This window comes from Poecilia mexicana, unplaced genomic scaffold, assembly GCF_051168715.1.
Source record: "Poecilia mexicana isolate PSO_F unplaced genomic scaffold, ASM5116871v1 scaffold_9, whole genome shotgun sequence".
In the NCBI taxonomy this organism is placed as follows: domain Eukaryota; kingdom Metazoa; phylum Chordata; class Actinopteri; order Cyprinodontiformes; family Poeciliidae; genus Poecilia; species Poecilia mexicana.
Window position 1 is genome coordinate 32,288,574 of NW_028263378.1, and position 15,429 is coordinate 32,304,002.

The following is a 15,429-nucleotide window of genomic DNA, read 5'->3' on the forward strand; positions in this document are numbered from 1 at the left end:
AGCATACATGCAGTGAGTACCATGCCAGTGCATGCGCATTAAGAAGTCCGACCGTCAGTGGAGTTGTCAGTATACGCAACAAGTTATGACGAAAATAAGTCATTAAATTGTTTATAATATGACATAATATGATAACTAGATAGATATACATGCGTTGTCATGGTTTCAAAGTGTATTTAAAGCAGGTCTGGCTGCAGCTGGATGCCATACGACTGTTAATAACTGTTAATAATGATCTACGTCATGATTCTATGTTGCTGATTAAATAAAATGATATGGTAATGACAGTGTATGCATGTCTGAGCTAAGGTATGACTATCTGACAACGTATGCTGATCTGACAGAACACCGTGAGTTCGTGCTAAGCGTATGACGATCTGACCTGACAGAACACCCGTTCTTTGTTCTTGTAATGCTCTGTGTACACTGCATCATTATTTTATTTAATTATGTACGTTGATATTTAAATTAACAAATAACTAAAACACAAGAACGAAAGAGCACGCAGAGCATGCACATTGCTCTTTGATTGTTTTTGTTCAAAGTGGCAGCTGTACTGTCTGCCATGGTGTCAGACTAACTGGCTTCATGTACTGGGATAGAGAGTGAAAACAGTCACGATGAGCGCCTTCTGTTTGGTTACCTGCTTGTTGCTCCTTGGTCAGTGTTCATAGTTGAGCATTATTTACCGTCAGGGCATTGCCTCAATTGCTATGTTTAATGGTGCAACAGTGGTGGTTTCTTATATGAGCAATATGGGCAAATGCCCAGGGTGTTATGTTTTTTGGGATGGCATGAGACCATCACACATTTTAGCACAGAAATGGAATATTTAATATTGGTAAAATGTATTAAGTATTTAATATCTAGGTGTTTTTATGGGAATATGGATCTTTCAGATTATTTTGAGAAGCAATTTCGATCATATTTTACATTTTATTGTGTCATGTAGCGCGGGCCGCTGGTCTTGGTCTTGACTCGGTCTCGACTCCCCTCGGTCTTGGTCTTGACTTGGTCTTGGACCCCAAAAGTCTTGGTCTTGTCTCGGTCTCGATACACTCTGGTCTTGGTCTTGTCTTGGTCTCGGGTTAGGTGGTCTTGAACACAACACTGGCCTCGGATTTGGAGGCACTAAGCCTCATCCCAGCCGCTTCACACTCGGCCGCGAACCACTCCAGCGAGAGCTGCAGATCACATACTGATGAAGCCAACAGGACCACATCATTCGCAAAAAGCAGAGATGCGATCCTAAGGACACCAAAACGGATCCCCTCAACACCTCGGCTGCACCTATAAATTCTGTCCATGAAAGTAATGAACAGAATCGGTGACAAAGGGCAGCCTTGGCGGAGTCCAACTCTCACCGGAAACGACCCCAACTTACTGCCGGCAATGCGGACCAGACTCTGACACCAGTTATACAGGGACCTGACAGCCCGTATCAAAGGGCCTGGTACCCCATACTTCTGAAGAACCCCCCACAAGGCTCCCCTAGGGACACGGTCGAACTATTGAGGATTAGAAAGGTGGCTATACTCTTAAATATCTAAGTAAAAGAAATAATGCACAGAGACGTAGTTCTTGCTGCTAGGCCATAAACGAGCCGGAGATTTATTACACTTCCACGGATTCCTCGTTACAGTTTCTTCAGTTCAGTACAAAATCTTCATCGTCATTTCTTGTCACAAAAAATCTCCCTGAAGTCTTAATCTCGACCTGTTTTATACTTTTCCATCTTCATCAGTGTGTGTTGGAAAGTTTCAACCAATGGCGTGCTACTGTTGTTTTGCAGAAAGATTCTGGCACGCTTTATACTGAGTGTGTATTGGGCGACCTTTAAAATATTTGGACCTCACGAACTCAACATCTGCTCCATTTCAGAATTGCTGAATAGAACAATTTATCTCAAATTGTTGATTTTATCTTGTACAAACAGACATCCTTTCCAGTAAATTCTGGCTCCATTTGCGCTTTGCACGCAAATGGAAGGAAGAATTCGGTCAGGTTGACCTAGTGCGAAGCCAAAGTTTTCGCCGAGGCGCCAGTGTCTTTTTTCCGCCAAACAACTCCTTAGATAGTATTTCCGCTCTTACATAATACCTTCTCCAAGTCCACAAAACACATGTAGACTGGTTGGGCGAACGCCCATGCACCCTCCAGGACCCTGATGAGGGTGAAGAGTTGGTCCAGTGTTCCACGACCAGGACGAAAACCACAATGCTCTTCCTGAATCTGAGGTTCGACTATCCGATGGATCCTCCTTTCCAGGACCCCTGAATAGACCTTACCAGGGAGGCTTAAGAGTGTGACCCCCCTGTAATTGGAGCACACCCTCCGGTCCCCCTTTTTGAACAGGGGGACCACCACCCCAGTCTGCCAATCCAGGGAAACTGCCCCCGATGTCAATGCGATATTGCAGAGTCACGTGAGCCAACACAACCCTACAACATCCAGAGCCTTAAGGAACTCCGGGCGGATCTCATCCACCCCAGGGGACCTGCCACCGAGGAGCTTTTTGACCACCTCGGCGACCTCGTCCCCAGAGATTGGAGAGCCCAACCCCTCCTGAGACGCCGGATGGTGGACCAGAATCGCCTCGAAATCATACGGAAGTCTTTCTCCATGGCCTCTCCAAACTCCTTCCACACCCGGGTTTTTGTCTCAGCGACCACCCGAGCCGCATGCCGCTTTGCCCGCCGGTACCCATCAGCTGCGTCTGGAGTCCCACAGGCCAAAAAGGCCCGATAGGACTCCTTCTTCAGCTTGACAGCATCCCTCACCAAAGGTGTCCACCAACAGGTTCGAGGGTTGCCGCCGCGACATGCACCAACAACCTTGCAGCCGGAGCTCCGATAAGCCGCCTCGGCAATGGAGGTACGGAACATGGTCCATTCAGACTCAATGTCCCCCACCTCCCCCGGAACGTGCTCAAAGTTCTGCCGGAGATGGGAGTTAAAGCTCCGTCTCACAGGCGACTCCGCCAGACGTTCCCAGCAGACCCTCATTACACGTTTGGGCCTGCCAGGTCTGACCGGCTTCCTCCCCCACCACCGGAGCTAACTCACCACCAGGTAATGGTCAGTGGACAGCTCCGCACCTCTCTTCACCCGAATGTCCAAGACATACGGCCACAGATCTGATGAAACGATGACAAAATTGATCATCAAACTGCGGCCTTGGGTGTCCTGGTGCCAAGTGCACATATGGACACCCTTATGCCTGAACATGGTGTTCGTGATGGACAATCCGTGACGAGCACAGAAGTCCAACAACAGAACACCACTCGAGTTCAGATCGGGGGGGCCGTTCCTCCCAACCACGCCCCTCCAGGTCTCACTGTCATTGCCCACGTGAGCGTTGAAGTCCCCCAGTAGAACAAGGGAGTCCCCAGAAGGGGCACTCTCCAGTACCCCCTCTAAGGACTCCAAGAAGGGTGGGTAATCTGAACTGCTGTTCGGCCCATAAGCACAGACAACAGTCAGAACCCGTCCCCCCACCCGTAGGCGGAGGGAGGCTACCCTCTCGTTCACCGGGGTAAACCCCAACGTACAGGCACCAAGATGGGGGTCAACAAGTATGCCCACTCCTGCCCGGCGCCTCTCACCGTGAGCAACTCCAGAGTGGAAATACGTCCAGCCCCTCTCAAGGAGACTGCTTCCAGAACCAGAGCCATGCGTCGAGGTGAGGCCGACTATTTCCAGCCGAAACCTCTCAGCCTCGCACACTAGCTCCGGTTCCTTCCCCACCAGAGAGGTGATGTTCCACATCCTGAGAGCCAGCTTCTGCAGCTGAGGATCAGACCGTCAGGGTCCCCTCCCTCGGCTTCCACCCGTAGCACATTGCACCCGACCCCTTTGGCCCCCCCGACAGGTGGTGAGCCCATCGGAAGGAGGACTCACGTCTCCTCTTCGGGCTGAGCCCGGCAGGGCTCCGTGGGTAAACGCCTGACCACCAGGCGCTCGCCATCATGCCCCACCTCCAGGCCTGGCTCTCCAGAGGGGGGCCACAGTGACCTGCGTCTGGGCGAGGGAACACCAGATCCAAAGTTGTGACTCATCATAGGGGTCTTCGGGCTGCACTTTGTCTGGTTCCTCACCTAGGACCTGTCTGCCTTGGGTGACCCTACCAGGGGCATAAAGCCCCAGACAGCATAGCTCCTAGGACCATTGAGACACTCAAACCCCTCCACTACGATAAGGTGGCAGCCCAAGGAGTTTCTAGCTGTACAATTCAGCTAGAAACTCATTTGTTGTAAAACAAGCTGTCCAACCTTTGTAATATTTTTAAAATGAGAGAGTTGAACTATTCAATTAATATTCTTTATTATGGAGTGAAAGCTTCTTTAATCACGATGGAGATATCTTTTGCTGAACATTTCTGTTCAGTTTTTGTTGAGCAGAAAACGGCGACAGGTGATAATGGCAACAGCTGTTCGCAACCTAGCAACCGAAATCAACAAAAGGCAAGATAGTGACAAAAGAAAGAACTATATCCTGTTAAGCATTGTTCAAAATTAAAGACTTCCTATCTTCAAATAAATAATGCTTAGCACTTAAATATGTTTCACTTCACCTTTTGTAATTACATACAATCATGTTAAATTCAGCGAATATAAATAATCATGTAAATTATGCTTAACATATAGTTGTAAATAAGTCACTTATCATGCAAATTATACTTAACAACATATAAGTGTAAAGACGTCACAACACCCTTTGCTGTAGAAATCACGTTATTCATGCTCTTGGGTCTTTAAGTGTTTTTCACATAGTAAAAACACTTAAAATTTTAAAGTCCAGTTAAAATTTTGCATCTAAATAATTAGAATACCATCAATAATGAATATATTATGTCATTGTTATATACAATTGTGTCCTATAAATTCAGATTCCCAAGACTTCATCCTCTGTGCAATCAATTGTCTTTTCTTGTATTCTGCTTAACTGTGTTTTAAACAAAGAGGGAGCTTTGATTAAATATGTCTGTGGTTGGCTCATGTTAGCTATGCCTGGTGGATACATATTGTCGATGGTGTTTCTTGAAGTCATGAGTGAAATGTTATAGCTGATCAAATGAGTAGTTGCAGTCATATGTCCACAACTTTTGAATGATTATGATCAGAGCAAACAATTTTACAAGCTGACATAAAATCATGGCTGATTAATTCATTTTAAATAGGCTAGTTATTCTTCAGTGTTAGATACATTTCTGCTCCCCTGTGTACTCTCCTTCGGCCCCTGTGCCACTTTCTCTCTCTCTCGCCTCAGTCTGCCTCCTGCTCCCTTCACTCACACCTGCAACCAGATAGCTCATCAGCCCAGGTCTTTTGTTCAGCAGTCAACCTCCTCAGTATTTAAGCTTAGCATTCTCAAACGTACCTTGCCAGATCTTCTCGTCTTCTCCCGTCTGTTCCCTGTCGTCACCCCTCAGATTTCATAGCTGTGTGCCTTTTGGATTTTTTCTGTAAGTTTCTTCATCTTTTTTTATTAAAATCACAAAAAACTCAACTCACTGCTCCACGCCCACTGCATTTGGGTCCTCTCAACAACACTCAACATGACATTTTGATGGGGAAAGCAAAGATGAAGGAAGGTAGGGCACTGGCTGGAAACACCAAATGTCAAATGTAATAAGTCTCAGTGTGACTCTGCACTGCAGTGACTGTCAGTTTAAGATCTGTTTCCAGGCAACAGACTATTATTTTAGTCTCTGGATAGATGCTTGAGGATGATGTTGTGGACAAAAAAGCTTTACCTTTCTGCATACAGCAGCCTTTGTTACTCTCATTCTTTAAAGCAAAGCTGCTTGGCTACTGGTCATCTGTTTTCCTTTGTGAAAAAAATGTCTTAGTTATCAACATGCTGTAAGTGGTTATATGGGTTAACATAAGAAGTCTGGGTCCCAGGGGTGTTCACTGCACACAGTTATTTGATTTGCTCCTGCAGCCACAGCTTAGTCCTGACTAAGTGCTGTGCAGAGGCATATGGCCAGGCTTGTGCGGGCCTAATTACAGACATTATCTCATTTGCTATTGTAAGGGACTGTTGTGCCATCTTCCACTTATTTAATTAGTCTTTTCACATGTTGGATGTGGGCAGCTTAGGAGGAAAATGTGACATATGGAAAGAAAAATGTACACTTTGGAGTTCTGGTTGGATATTTAAATAATTGAAGCCTTTTTTCTTGCTACAGATTAATTTGTCAAACAATTAGCTGTCCTTTTTTACATTTGGTGGCACTAATCAAATACTCTGAAACATTCTTTACATTGCCAGTCTACTGTCTTTTCCCATTTAACTTGATGGCTTAAAAGAGCCTCCTACTCCTGGCTTCCACTCCACTTGATCACCTCATTTGCATTTTATATTGGTAAATCAAATTAAGCACCGGCAGCTTTTAACATGATTGACTGCAGCCAGGGCTGCTCAGATGGGACTTATTCTGCACAGAAAATTAGACCATTTAATGTGCAGAGCAGAGAGCTTGGCTCCCCTCACATTCAGCAAATCACATTCACTCAGCTAATTAAAATGATTTTTTCCTTCTTTTTGTCGGTGTTTGCCAAAGGGCTTTGATAGATTTCCCCACCTGCTATTTTACTGTACATCTCATTTTCCTGCACTCTCTCTCCACCATTGACCTCTCCATACTGATTCTGCTATTCTCTGGCTGACACACATTATTTCTGTTTTAGCTATATTCTATATCACATACATAGGAAACATTCTTAAACTTAAGGTTTAAGAATTATTTAACTTCAACCATGTTATTTTGAAACAACTAAAATTGTGCTTAAAGTATTTTAATTATAGTTGAATTATAGAAAATAATAATATGAAGTGTAGTATGTGGTGAAGTGGAAGAACTGCAGGTATATTCTGTACACTTTTAAAATATCTTTACAATGTATTTTAAAAATATAAGTATTATATACATTTTAATTATTAGTACTGTGATTTTTTTTTCACAGTAACCAATTAAACTTTTGGCTTATTATGATTGGTAATGAAGTACACTTCACTGCTATTCAACTTTGTACATTATATGATTCACTATAGTACTGCAAATGTATCCGCCTTCAGTATACAGAAGGATGAATTACATAAGGGACTACTCAACGCACTTCAAAAGGTGAAAAAAATACTTTGTATATTCACATTTTTATATACAATATGCTTTCACAGAATACAAACTGTCAATATATTAAAAGTTTACAGACAATAATATAGAAAAATTAGCACAATAAAAACAAAACTTGAGAAAATGTGGAAAATATTTCACCAAGAACAGAATATAGTTTTAATTCAATGTCACAGTACTGTATTCCAGTATTACTCTAGACCAGGGGTGCCCAAAGTCGGTACTCGAGGGCCAGCATCCTTGATCCAGCTGCGCTAAACCAGGGAGAGAACTAAAACATACAGGATGCTGCCCCTCGAGGACCGACTTTGGACACCCCTGCTCTAGACAAACTGACATTTCTCATCTTAAGAACAGTGAGGATCAATGGCAGAACATTCCTGTTCACTGCAGATACAAAAACACAACCCCATTGATCTTATTGAAGTTTGAGTCTACTGTTGGGTCTAGATGCTACTTTATATGATTAATTTTACAAGTTATTTATGCATTGTTACTGCTAAACCAAAATGTTTAGCCATGGGGAAATGGGATGATCTCGAGTTACCTCGACGACACTTTACAGAAACCTACAAAAATGAATAAAACAATAGAGCAATTAAACACAAAGTACCATACTTGTATTTTAAAGAGTACAAAAAACGGCTTCGAAATTTTAGGATGTTGTGGACTCACTATGTATGTGGCATCATCAGAACTGGTGTGATGATCATGCAGGGTGAAAAAACATTTCTGAGTGCCTTCTTTGCCTGTATGTATGGTAAAAGTAGAATATATAGTCACCAATATCATAAAGTCAGTGGATGATGGCCTTAACTTTTAAGAGTGGACTTAAGGGAGACAAATTTAAAGTTACACATCCATTATCCAACATGTTTATCCATGCAGGGTTTTGAGGGGGGCTAGTACCCATCTCCAACAGTCAACCCCAGATAAGAGGCAGGGTTCATCCTGGGGAGGTCACCAGACCATAGCAGCAATGAGTGCACAAAAGAGAAATGGTTGATTAAGAAGGGAATAAATTCTGTTTAAATATTTTCAAATCAAGACATGTTTATTAAGCACTTTGTACTGTTAAAAACACACCAGTGTCTGCTGTTAATATGTAACCAGGAAAAAAAAAAAAAAACTACACCATGAAAAGGTTGTGGAGGCATTTATCCTTAAAACTGGTATGGCCTGGATCTTGTGGAGCCAGGGCCGTTTTCTGAGACAGTGAAAACTTTAGGTTTAGTTATACCTGATCCCTGGCTTGATTTGCTTAGACTGCAAAAATATGCTGAAGATGAAAAACGAGTTGCATTTACAGCTTCACAATATCGGTCTCTTTAACATACTGACCTTAATTAAAATCAGGTTAATTTATGAAGAAAACTATATTAAGTTGCAAAACACAGCCATTTAACTTAAATTAACATTAAGTTGAGTGTTTAAATAATCACAATAAAATTGATGAAATATCTTTCTGAAACAAACATAAGTTTGTTTATGCACTCCTGACCAAAATATTAAGACCAGTCAAAAAATTGCAAGAATTTGCATTTTGCACTATTGGATCTTAAGAAGGTTCTAAGTAGAGCTTCACAATGTTAAAGGAAAAAATCAGCGCAAGAGACAAGAACTTTTGAACGGGGAATTTCCTGAAAACTGCATTTACACTCAAACATGATTCTTTCAGCTGATTAAAAGTTTAAGACCATAATCTTTAAAAGCCAAAAGTTGTGCAAAAATCTGGATTCCATGTCATTTTCTGTCAAGTCTTTACACTGTCAAGACCTCCTGATGGCAAAAGCAAAAAAGCTCACTGACTTTGAATGTGGTAGGATTGTTGAGCTGCATAAGCAAGGCCTCTCACAGAGTGCCATCGCTGCTGAGGTTGGACACAGTGAGACAGTCATTTTGCATTTTTAAATGATCCCAAGGGTTATGGAACAAAAAAGTCAAGTGGTAGACCCAAAAAAAATTCACCAGCTCTGAGCCGCAGGATCCGATTGGCTGTCCGTCAAGACACGGGACGATCCTCTACCCAAATTAAGGCCATTACTGGTGCTGACTGCAGCCCAATAACCACCAGACGGCATCTGCGAGAGAAGGGCTTCAGAAACTTTTGATCAGCTGAAAAAAATCATGTTTGAGTGTAAATGCAGTTTTCAATTAATTCCCCACTCAAAAGTTTTTGTCTTGCGCTGATTTCTTCTTTTAACATTGTGAAGCTCTACTTAGAACCTTCTTAAGAGCCAATAGTGCAAAATGCTAATTCTTGCAATTTTTTGACTGGTCTTAAGATTTTGATCAGGAGTGTATATCACTGCACTGTTATAATTAGCATTGTTAAGCAAACTTGCCACTAGCTAGCAACACATTTTATGTCCCTCCAGTTCTTTTCTTGTTGTGCATTCATGTAACTCAGAGTAGGTCACTAGCTTGAATTTATCAAAAGTACTAACTATTAAAGTGCTCTCTACTTTTAAAGCAATATTGTGCAAATAAATAATGGGGAATTTGAAGAGCATTTCTTCTCCTTTCTGGTGAAACTGTTCTTCTTCAATTAGAGTTATGACAGTTCTCAAAATACGTGAAGGTGTCCATTACCACCACCATCTGATATGAAGTATGAACTGGAGCCAATACCCTTCACTAATAGAATTTACATCTAAAAATGAATTCTGTGGGTTGACATCTTCTGTGTTGAAGAACTGAGGAAAAACAGATTATATTAGAGGAATGTAAAACTAAAGATGTCTTCTGTCATGATATATGAAATGGTTGATGATGGACCCAAAAGCAGAGATGGAGGTAACCATTGATTTTGGAGGTTAAATGAAACGATACAAGTTACAAAAATCACAGGGAGCCAAGGCAAAAACATAAACCAAAAAATCTATTGAAGAAAACTGAGGGGTCACGAGGCAAACATGAGGTGGAACAAGGAAGTGACTAGAGTAGATGAAAGGATTCGGCAAGTAGTGAGTGAGAAAGAGAGGTTTAAATGAAGAGGTTGAATACTGAACAAAAGACCTGGGCTGATGAGCAAACTGACTCCAGCTGTGACTGAAGGAAGCAGGAGACAAACGAAGGAGAGGGAGAAAAAGTGGCACAGGGGGGCAAGGGAAAGAACACAGGGGAACAGGAAGTATTTCTAACACTAAAGAATAATTGGACTAAAGAAACCTACCATAATAAAACTAGAGTAACAAAGAATAAACATAAATAGAAACATTAAAAAGAACTGAACTGACGGAAAACAGGAATAAGACAAATCTAATCAAAATAAGAAACTAACACAAAGTAATAATGAAACTACAATGAAGTCAAACTACAAAACAATCTAACAATTTGGGATCCTGACACCTTCTAAGGTTTTAAGGACAAAATTGACACAACACTGTTTTTGTTGTAGAACCTCTTTCCACTAATCTGTAAATGTTTGTTTTGAGGCATGAACAAATTATTAAATTTGTTAAACATTACGTTAAGTTCCATTATAAGGATTGTTTCATTTTTTTTATTGTTTTGCCATTCTAAATATTTTTTAAGGTCAACTTTGTTAGAATATAATAGCATGAATGTAAAGGCCGAAAGTGTTTTACTGAAATATAATTGGATACTATAATTACAAATATTATTGAAAAGTATTTGTTTTGAGATTTATTAAGGTTCACGAAAACGTACATAAAACCTATCTGAAAGTACAATTTGAGAATAATGAAGCCTAGACGTAAATTCAAGCCGGGAGATTCTCTCCAGCCTACCTGCATCATCCAAGTCGTTTCTTTGCCTCAGCCAGTCATCACTCAAGAACCTTTTTATAAGGCCAAACAACCATGAATCCACCTGCATTCCAGCTGTGCTTCAAGTAAACCTGTTATGTGCTTTAATCATGTCAGACTTTGACTCGGATGACCCAAGAACCCAGTTCTTTTGCTTCCTGGCACCTCGTGCTGCAGTGCCTGTTTGTCCTCTTGGTCCTGCCCTACGTCCCCCCGGCCCACCTGAGGCACCCTTTTTTGGTGGGGAAGACTACCCTGAGCCTTGCCCCGAGCTGTTCATCCAAACTTGCAACGATTCAGAAGACATTAGGGCATGTCTTCTGCCAAATAACTTCAAGTCAGATAAAACTTTCTCACTGCTGCTCTTTCTCTATGAGAGCCTCTCAAGATTGAATTATTTGTAATATATTTTTAAAGTGTACATCTAAAAGATAGATTTTTACAAATGCATGCAAAGGGTATTTTTAAAAGGATTATCCAATTTTAGTAATATATTTAATTAGAATATCTATATTTTAGATAAAGTATACCTTTAGAAAATGTATCAATATACATTTTTAAAAAGAGCATTGGAAGCATGTTTATTAAAATGTATTTTACATTCTTAATATAATCTTAAGTATTTCCACTTGGTAACATACAAAATGCATTTCAGAAAAATACAGTATACTTAAATGTAATATTTTTCACAAGTGCTTAGATGACTGCAATAAGCAAAATCGCACATCACTCATCTCTAATTTGTTTTTTTTCCATTTTGGTGATCATCATTAGGGTAGGTTTCTCCTGGTTTTGACCAATTTCTGGTTTTTGTCTGTGTCACATTTGGCCTTTGAAAAATCATAAAACTCTTGGGATTCATGTTGTGTCGAGATGTGCAGCATGTAAATGTTTTATTTTTCCTTACTCTTCAATCATTACCACTATTCTGTGTACTACAGCACAGAATCATAATGGACAGAGTTGCTACTTTGCTCTTCATAATTTCATAACTTTATAGTTTGTCTTTATATGACCAGGAGAATATGGGCCCTTCTTTTGCTTGATATTTTTTGCTGACCATCAGTTATACCTGTAGGTATAACTGATGGTCAATTAAGTTGTAAATATTTAATCCGAAACTGTTATCGGTTGCTGTTTGGCAATACTCAGTGGTGGGAGGGAATGAGTAAGTGAAAAAGATTTACTTGTGCTTGTCCAAGTGTAAATCACTTGCAGTGAAGTACAAATACTTTGTTACTGTATATAAGTACATTTTCGCATATCTGTGCTTTACTTAATTGTGGGTACTTTTGAGTTTTATTCCACTCCATTTGACATTAAATATATGTACTTTCTACTCCACTACTTTTCTATAATATGTTGCGTTACATACTCCATTCAAATCATATTGTTTTTTTATTTATTTTCTTTTTTTTTATGAGTTTGAAAGTAATTAACGACTTATTTGAAGTATCAGGTTCAAAAAACAACTCTATGTGGATCAGCACCTGGGTCCAAGTTTTGAGAATAGTGTTAGGAAATTAAGTATTTTCTGTAAACCCATTAAAAGGTTGAATATACAATATATTTTAACTGTGATGAAACACTGGTGTTCAAATGATCAGTGTTTATTCTTTTAGATAAAAATAGAGACAAGATTTGACATTGTAGGCATTAAAAATACTGGTTAACCATATATAGACAATAAAAACTTTATTGGAAAACACTACTAACACAAGGGATAGATCACTGATTTCTAAAAAGGGGGGAAACGGTTTTAAAGCTACCTGTGTAAAAATATAAAAAACAATACTGAAATGCTTAAATATTTTAAAAGACAAAGTTATATGTGTTGCTGAAATGGAAGCAGAAGAAAAATGCTGTACTATGGGGAATATTCCCACTGGAAATAATAGGTGCAGCACACTGCCGACACCAGGCACTTCCCTGGAACACAACAGTCAGCTTAATTGCAGCTTTTAGGATCATTACTGCTCCCATGTGACTGTCAAAATGGACAAGGCTGGTGGGCCTTTGACAAACAGGCAACCACCACCCACCGTTCTGCAGTCACAAGGGGCAGACTCGTAACTAGGAGAAAAATACCTTTCTTGTTTGTTGTCCTCCCTTGCCTTTAAACCATACAGAAAAAATGCCACAGAATCCATTTTAGAAAACAGAATCTCGTCGCTATACATTTTGTTGACTTCCAAAGTCTTTTTAATAATATATGCGTCATTATAATTTGGGTCTACATTGCTACATTTAGATAAATACAAATATGCTAAAAGATTCAATGTTCTAATGTTTGTCCTCTAATATATCTCAATGTGTGTGTGAGTGTGTGCACGATGGAGTCTTTCCTCTCTGTTTTACTTTCCTGACCTTTGCAGATTTGAGTTGTCATGGCTGCGAATGGCTCATTGCATATCTGCTAATAGAGGAACCCATTCATCGTTCAAGAGCTTGAGGGAAGTGGCTCACCAAGAGCCTTGGCCTCGTCTCTACAATCATCCAATGAGGTCTTTCTGTGAGCACTATTCCTTACAGTGCAGAGTATAATGTGAAGTACTCTTTGTCTGAAAACCCAGTCAGAAGTCTTAACTCGTCAAAATTCTGTCACTAATACAAGACTTTATCCTATAGAGCAATCTGTTGGATGGAGCAGCACATATTTATTTAGCATGACATTATGATAGTTTTCCTAACTTAGATTTTTCTTCAAAGATTTTTTTTAATGAAAATGTTCAATATTTTCTTCTGTTACATGGTTTTGTTTAAACCCACATAAATCCTTATATAAGCCTTAATGTGAGGCATAGTTTTATGCTAACTGTATGAATTTCCTAGGAATTTTTTTTTTTACAAGAAAATGATATATTCCTCTGTATTTGAGTCATGTTGGACATGATTTCCTTTTTTGACAAATCTTGAATGTTTTAAAGCATTTTTTCCTTATAAAATCAAAGTGAACTAATTTTTGTTCATATACAATAACGGCAAGAAAAACTTACTTGAATCCTATCTTTCATATGACACTTCTAAGCTTCATTTTTATAGTTTTAGTTCATAATAGCAGAGATGTAGAAAAAAAATCTCTGTATAAAGGGGGTTAAAAAAATCTCTGTATAAAGGGGGTTGTGAGCAGAGTCAATTTCCATGTGTGATATGCATACTAGATAAGAGCCTTTTCAATGATTTTTCCAGTCAAGCTTGTTTTGGTTTCATATGTGTTTGTGCCAATTTCAGTGGTGACCCTGAGCATTCAAATACACACGATGAAATGCTGAAGGTCAAAACTCTTAGGTGTTGTGCTATTCTGAGTGCTTTAAAGCCAAGTGTGTTATCGTTTTCACTCAGAGGAATGCTATAGTAGTTGCAGAGGATGAAGGTTAGCAGACAGCACAGCACATCAAGTGCTTTAGAGCCATACTTGATTTGTTTTGTAACACCAGCCTTTTCTTTGTTTTGCACATTCACAAAGACACAGTGCAGTGAGGTTTTTTGTGTTTAATCAGTTAGATTTAGTTTTTGCAACTCAAACTTACTTTTCCTACAATTTACATTTTTCCAACAAAAAAAATATTTTGAGCAGTATGATGTTGCCTAACAGTTATTTTATGCTTTCAACACAACAGGCAAATACAATACTGTCATTCAACTGTCAATGGAGAGCAGTATCAAATACTGTTAGGTGTTTGCAATATACAAACAAAATTTAAAAATACTTTTAAAGAAATCTTAGTTTTTGTTAAATTTCAGGGAATCATCTGACTTGATGTAGAAGAGAAGTCATTTACATTATTTACTCATTTGCAGGCCAGATCGTTTTCCTTATTAATTTAATTATTCATGAAGCTTTTTTGAGATGAGTGCTGGAAAAAAGTTTATTAAAATCATTTTATGTTATCAGTTAATCAATTGCTTTTGCTGATTCTATTGATTTGATTTATCATTTCCTTATTCCATTTATGTTTCCAGACAGTCTAGATGTCACAACTAGTTTAACTTGTGCGTTAATATTGATTGAGCTCAGAATACTTATGCACATTCCCTGTATACAGCCCTTCCCCATTGTTTCTATGTAGTTTGTGCAGGGTTGCAAAAACATACACCTTACAGATTAACAGATGTAAAGCAGATTTAAACGAGATTATTTCCTTTGTCAGAGAATGCTCTGACCTATCAATTGTGTAACTCATTAATTTTTTCCTTGTTGGCATGTAAATACAGTTCCAAAAGAGACTATCTAACTCTTATGAGATTTGTCTTGGTGGTTGTTTTTAACAAAGTAATTTTTCTAACGGCAAACGTGTCACAGCGGCCCATCTTTGAATGCAACGCAAACTGGATAATGATTTCCCCAAAAGACGAAATGTCTGCAGGGTGTAATATCCTCTCTGCTCTCCTCCTCTGTTGGCTAAAGCCATACCCTGCTGACAGGTCAAATTTAGTTGATTTGACTTCTAAAACTCAGATGTGAAAGTTTAAACTTTCACTTGCCTCAATTTTGGCTAAACTAACACAAATCAGTGAT